The 6,939-nt window shown below is 47.6% G+C and overlaps 1 pseudogene; it reads left to right on the top strand.

The window, feature by feature from the left end:
- The first annotated feature begins 6,592 nt into the window (after window positions 1-6,592).
- Window positions 6,593-6,731, top strand: LOC125526134 (annotated as a pseudogene).
- The last annotated feature ends 208 nt before the right edge of the window (window positions 6,732-6,939 follow it).

Here is a 6,939-nt window from a genome sequence, read left to right as displayed (position 1 = left end):
ACCCGGAACACCACAGCGTAATGGTGTGTCCGAATGTCGTAATCGTACTTTACTAGATATGGTGCGATCTATGATGTCTCTTACTGATTTACCGCTATCGTTTTGGGGTTATGCTTTAGAGACGGTTGCATTCACGTTAAATAGGGCACCATCAAAATCCGTTGAGACAACGCCTTATGAACTATGGTTTGGCAAGAAACCAAAGTTGTCGTTTCTTAAAGTTTGGGGCTGCGATGCTTATGTGGAAAAGCTTCAACCTGATAAGCTCGAACCCAAATCGGAGAAATGTCTCTTCATAGGATACCCAAAGGAAACTATTGGGTACACCTTCTATCACAGATCCGAAGGCAAGATATTCGTTGCTAAGAATGGATCCTTTCTAGAAAAGGAGTTTCTCTCGAAAGAAGTGAGTGGGAGGAAAGTAGAACTTGATGAGGTAACTATACCTGCTCCCTTATTGGAAAGTAGTTCATCACAGAAATCTGTTCCTGTGACTCCTAGACCAATTAGTGAGGAAGCTAATGATGATGATCATGTAACTTCAGATCAAGTTACTACCGAACCTCGTAGGTCAACTAGAGCAAGATCTGCACCAGAGTGGTACGGTAATCCAGTTCTGGAGGTCATGTTACTTGACCATGACGAACCTACGAACTATGAGGAAGCGACGACGAGTCCAGATTCCGCAAAATGGCTTGAAGCCATGAAATCTGAGATGGGATCCATGTATGAGAACAAAGTGTGGACTTTGGTTGACTTGCCCGATGATCGGCAAGCCATCGAGAATAAATGGATCTTCAAGAAGAAGACAGGCACTGACGGTAATGTTACTGTTTACAAAGCTCGACTTGTTGCAAAAGGTTTTCAACACGTTCAAGGAGTTGATTACGATGAGACCTTCTCACCCGTAGCGATGCTTAAGTCCGTCTGAATCATGTTAGCAATTTCCGTGTTTTATGATTATGAAATTCGGCAAATGGATGTAAAGACTGCATTCCTGAATGGATTTCTGGAAGAAGAGTTGTATATGATGCAACCTGAAGGTTTTATTGTTCCAAAGGGAGCTAACAAAGTGTGCAAGCTCCAGTGATCCATTTATGGACTGGTGCAAACCTCTCGGAGTTGGAATAAACGTTTTGATAGTATGATCAAAGCATATGGTTTTATATAGACTTTTGAAGAAGCCTGTATTTACAAGAAAGTGAGTGGGAGCTCTGTAGCATTTCCAATATTATATGGGATGACATATTGCTGATTGGAAATGATATAGAATTTCTGGATAGCATAAAAGGATACTTGAATAAGAGTTTTTCAATGAAAGACCTCGGTGAAGCTGCTTATATATTGGTCATCAAGATCTACAGAGATAGATCAAGACACTTAATTGGACTTTCACAAAGCACATACCTTGATAAAGTTTTGAAGAAGTTCAAAATGGATCAAGCTAAGAAAGGGTTCTTGCCTGTGTTACAAGGTATGAAGTTGAGTAAGACTCAATGTCCGACCACTGCAGAAGATAGAGAGAAAATGAAAAGTGTTCCCTATGCTTCAACCATAGGCTCTATCATGTATGCAATGCTGTGTACCAGACCTGATGTGTGCCTTGCTATTAGCCTAGCAGGGAGGTACCAAAGTAATCCAGGAGTGGATCACTGGACAGCAGTCAAGAACATCCCGAAGTACTTGAAAAGGACCAACGATATGTTTCTCGTTTATGGAGGTGACAAAGAGCTTATCATAAATGGTTACGTTGATGCAAGCTTTGACACTGATCCGGACGATTCTAAATCGCAAACCGGATACGTGTTTATATTAAACGGTGGAGCTGTCAGTTGGAGCAGTTCTAAACAGAGCGTCGTGGCGGGATCTACATGTGAATCGGAGTACATTGCTGCTTCGGAAGCAGCGAATGAAGGAGTCTGGATGAAGGAGTTCATATCCGATCTAGGTGTCATACCTAGTGCATCGGGTCCAATGAAAATCTTTTGTGACAACACTGGTGGAATTGCCTTGGCAAAGGAATCCAGATTTCACAAGAGAACCAAGCACATCAAGAGACGCTTCAACTCCATCCGGGATCAAGCCCAGGTGGGAGGCATAGAGATTTGCAAGATACATACTGATCTGAATGTTGCATAACCGTTGACTAAGCCTCTTCCACGAGCAAAAACATGATCAGCACCAAGGCTCCATGGGTGTTAAAATCATTACTGCGTAATCTAGATTATTAACTCTAGTGCAAGTGGGAGACTAAAGGAAATATGCCCTAGAGGCAATAATAAAGTTATTATTTATTTCCTTATTTCATGATAAATGTTTATTATTCATGCTAGAATTGTATTAACCGGAAACATAATACATGTGTGAATACATAGACAAACATAGTGTCACTAGTATGCCTCTACTTGACTAGCTCATTGATCAAAGATGGTTAAGTTTCCTAACCATAGACATGAGTTGTTATTTGATCAATGGGATCACATCATCAGGAGAATGATCTGATTGACTTAACCCATTCCGTTAGCTTAGCACTTGATCGTTTGTTTACTACTATTGCTTTCTTCATGACTTATACATGTTCTTATGACTATGAGATTATGCAACTCCCGAATACCGGAGGAACACTTTGTGTGCTACCAGATGTCACAACGTAACTGGGTGATCATAAAGGTGCTCTACAGGTGTTTCCGATGGTACTTGTTGAGTTGGCATAGATCAAGATTAGGATTTGTCACTCCGATTGTCGGAGAGGTATCTCTGGGCTCTCTCGGTAATACACATCACTATAAGTCTTGCAAGCATGATAACTAATGAGTTAGTTATAGGATGATGTATTACGGAACGAGTAAAGAGACTTGTCGGTAACGATATTGAACTAGGTATTGGATACCGACGATCGAATCTCGGGCAAGTAACATACCGATGACAAAGAGAACAATGTATAGTGTTGTGCGGTTTGACCGATAAAGATCTTTGTAGAATATGTAGGAAACAATGTGAGCATCTAGGTTCCGCTATTGGTTATTGACCGGAAACGTGTCTCGGTCATGTCTACATAGTTCTTGAACCCGTAGGGTCCGCACGCTTAAAGTTCTATAACGATCGGTTTTATGAGTTTACATGTTTTGATGTACCGAAGGTAGTTCGGAGTCCCGTATGTGATCACGAACATGACGAGGAGTCTCAAAATGGTCGAGACATAAAGATTTATATATTGGAAGCCTATATTTGGATATCGGAAGTGTTCCGGGTGAAATCGGGATTTTACCGGAGTACCGGGGGTTACCGGAACCCCCCCGGGGGGTTTAATGGGCCATGATGGGCCTTAGTGAAGAGAGGAGGGTCTGCCAGGGCAGGCCGCGCGCCCCCTCTCCCTCTAGTCCGAATTGGACAAGGAGGGGGGCGCCCCCCTTTCCTTCCTCTCCCCTCCTCCTTCCCCCTTCTCCTATTCCATCTAGGAACGGAGGGAGTCCTACTCCCGGTGGGAGTAGGACTCCTCCTGGCGCGCCTCCTCCTGGCCGGCCGCCTCTCCCCCCTTGCTCCTTTATATACGGGGGCAGGGGGCACCTCTAGATACACAAGTTGATCATTGAGATCTCTCCAGCCGTGTGCGGTGCCCCCCTCCACCATAATCCACCTCGGTCATACTATAGCGGTGTTTAGGCGAAGCCCTGCTGCGGTAGCTTCATCAACATCGTCACCACGCCGTCGTGCTGACGAAACTCTTCCCTGAGCTCTGCTGGATCGTGAGTTCGCGGGACGTGTGCTGAACGTGGAGGTGTCGTACATTCGGTGCTAAGGATCGGTCGATCATGAAGACGTACGACTACATCAACCGCGTTGTCATAACGCTTCTGCTTAACGGTCTACGAGGGTACGTGGACGACACTCTCCCCTCTCGTTGTTGTGCATCACCATGATCCTGCGTGTGTGTAGGAAATTTCCAACAGTTACGTCTACCATAAGGCCAACGGCGGATCCCTACAGCATGGCACTGTTGAGTTTTAGCGACGGGCACGTGTGGATGGATACATGCAGGATGGTGGTGTTGTCTGGCTCCATGGTGGCATCGACGGCAGGCCTGGCAACGTCTGTGTGTCAATACCTACTCTGGAGATGGATAGGTGGAAGACGGTGGTGGCGGGCTCTAAGAGTGCGCCGGGCCGGCGTGTGACCCGGTCCCGGCATTGTGGCTTGGCTGGGGCATCCGGCTTTAGATGTTAGGTTTTGGTGCGATGTCTGTTTAGTATTGGGGCAGACATTCGGCACCCCTTCATCAAGCAGATATGAGTAGCGACAGGTGTTTCCAAGATGATGACTTCAGGCTTACTTATGTATTACTTTGTAAGGCTTTATGAATAATTAATAAAATGGTTTCCTGGTAGTTTTCTGCTCTAGTGTGTGCATCGGCTTACGTGCATGTTGGTGGCTCATGATGCCCCTTGATCCACACAGGGCTTGTTGGCGCTGCTCGAGGCCGTCCCCGCGGTTGCACCAACCCGCGCTCCGCTGCCCCTTTGGGTCGTAGCGCCGCGGCCCGCGGTCTTCCTGCTGTCGCCGCAACCTGCCTGCTACCGTCGCATCACCCCTTCGGGCCGTAGACCACGGTTCGTGGTCCACTCCACCATCCCAGCACGTCGATTTCCTGTGGTATGCACCGCGCCGCCTTCCTCGGCGCGGGAACGCCATCGTACGCGCCGGTCTTCGTCACATTGTCGGGTTCTCGCCTACTATGAGCAATGTCGTTGTGCTTCTAACCAAGCAGCCGCCGCCTCCTCCTCACCCCGCCGCTACCTCTCTTCTTCCCAGTCCACGGCGACTGCCTCGACACCGGCCACCCCGACTCGACATCGACCATTGCGTCCCTCTCACAACTACCTCAACCACAACTACACCACCCTACGCTCTCGGCTACCTCAACATCGGCAAAAAGGACTACCGCCTTGCTTGAGCAACCTTGTCGGTTTCCACTCCAGCCACAACTTCCGTGGTGCATCGACTGTTACGATTGTGGGGGATGTCCGTCGGCTTATCTTCGGATTCTTCTCCTGTCTCACCGTCTGCATCGCTACCATTGTATTAGGAAGTGTATGATAGACTAGGATTTGTTTCTGCCTTATCTTGTACTCGAAACTGATCATTGTACTCCTATATATATGCTCACGAGGTTCAATAGTATAACATCGATTCTACCAATCCCTCTCTATCCCTTCTAATAGTGAGGAAGCTCCCGGGGTCCATCTCTATGACGGTGGTGTTGTCCGTGGGCGTGGAGCACTTTGTCCGGCGGAGATTGGCCGTGTACTCTGCGTGCAGCGACGGGTCCGCGTCACTAGGACGGCCGTGACCGGTGAAGTTGTACAGCCGTTGTGTGCGCCCATGAGCGGCGTAGATACATGATGAGCAGGTCAAGTGGTGAACGCAGTGTAATAGGTGTGTTGAAATATATTGCCCGCCTCTCTCAATCAGCTCGGACTTTTGGATGAGTTGGCTGGAGTATGAATTCAATATGGTAACAGAGCCAAGAGGTTTTGAGTTCAAGACCCTACCAACGCAATATTAAAATAAAAAGATTCTGCGGCCTACTTCGATCCCACGTCTAACGACTAAATAAGTTTAGACGTGAGGGGGGTGTTGAAATATAATGCCCATCTATCTCCTTCAGTTTGGATTTTTGGATGAGTTAGTTGGAGTATGAGTCCAATAAGGTGCAGAATTCAGCAAGTTCAGTACCACAATGCATTGCCATTCAGTAAACTTTACTAATGTTAAACTGTTGTAAAAACATGCATCAGACTGTGTTGTTTAAAGAACACACGAAACACATATTTGACAGGGTTCGTGTCAAATGTTACGAGTTAGTGATGTCTAGCATAATGAGTTGCAACGCCTAGCAATTACAGCTTAGTGCTAGAATGTAGAAGGTCTAGAGACCTCTTTCTTGATATTCCACGTCCTAATGTCTTGTAACTTAACATGTACATGTACTATATAAATAGCCCAATATAGTGAGGATTATCACGACAAATATCTCTTCTATCTTGGTAATCAGAGCTCGATCTTCTTCCTCACCATGTCCACCACTCCTTCTACCAGTGATGGCACCTCTGGCATGATCATCTCATCCGGCTCCGCCTCCATTGCTGCCATCGCTGACCTGATCACCATCCGCCTCACAAGGGAGAATTTTCTTCTTTGGAAAACTCAAGCCGTCCCTATCCTTCATGCGCAGGGCTCCTTCAGCTATGTCGATGGCACCATCCCTCCACCGGCAGAGACCATCACCGAGGGTACCGGCGACGCTGCCCGTATCATGGAAAATCCGGTGTTCCTTCGCTGGTATCAACAGGACCAGGTAGTCCTCATCGCCTTGCTCTCCTCAATGACTGAGGACATCATCAGGCAATTGACGTAGCTGCACACCTCCCGTGCCATCTGGGATGCGCTGCACGCGATGTTTTCCTCAGAGAGTTGCGCATGCGTGATGCAAATCCGCTACATGCTCTCCAACCAGAAGAAAAAGGACCTATCTGCTGCTGCGTACTAAAACAAGATAAAGGGGTATGCCGACGCTATGGCGTCTGCTGGCAAGCCCCTCTCCGATGAGGAGGTTCTTGGCTACATGCTCGCTGGTCTGGGATCAGCATATGAGCCCCTTGTTGCTTCAATCATAGCACGTGATGAGCCAGTGAGCCTTGCTAGCTTGTATGCGTATTTGCTTAGCGCCGAGCTTCGTCTTAAGCAGCAGACTTCCACCGGCGAGATCTTCTCCTCTGCTAATGCAGCAGGCCGCGGTGGAGGTCGTGGTGGCCAGGGGCAGGGCCGTGGCCGCGGAGGCCGCAACCGCAACAAGCCCACCTGCCAAGTCTGCCAGAAATATGGGCATGATGCGTTGAGGTGCAGGCAGCGTTTTAACCGCGAGCGCTACCGAAACACTGA

This window comes from Triticum urartu, chromosome 7 (genome assembly GCF_003073215.2).
Source record: "Triticum urartu cultivar G1812 chromosome 7, Tu2.1, whole genome shotgun sequence".
Lineage (NCBI taxonomy): Eukaryota > Viridiplantae > Streptophyta > Magnoliopsida > Poales > Poaceae > Triticum > Triticum urartu.
The sequence above is the reverse complement of the archived record's forward strand: the minus strand, read 5'-3'. Positions and strand labels throughout refer to the sequence as shown.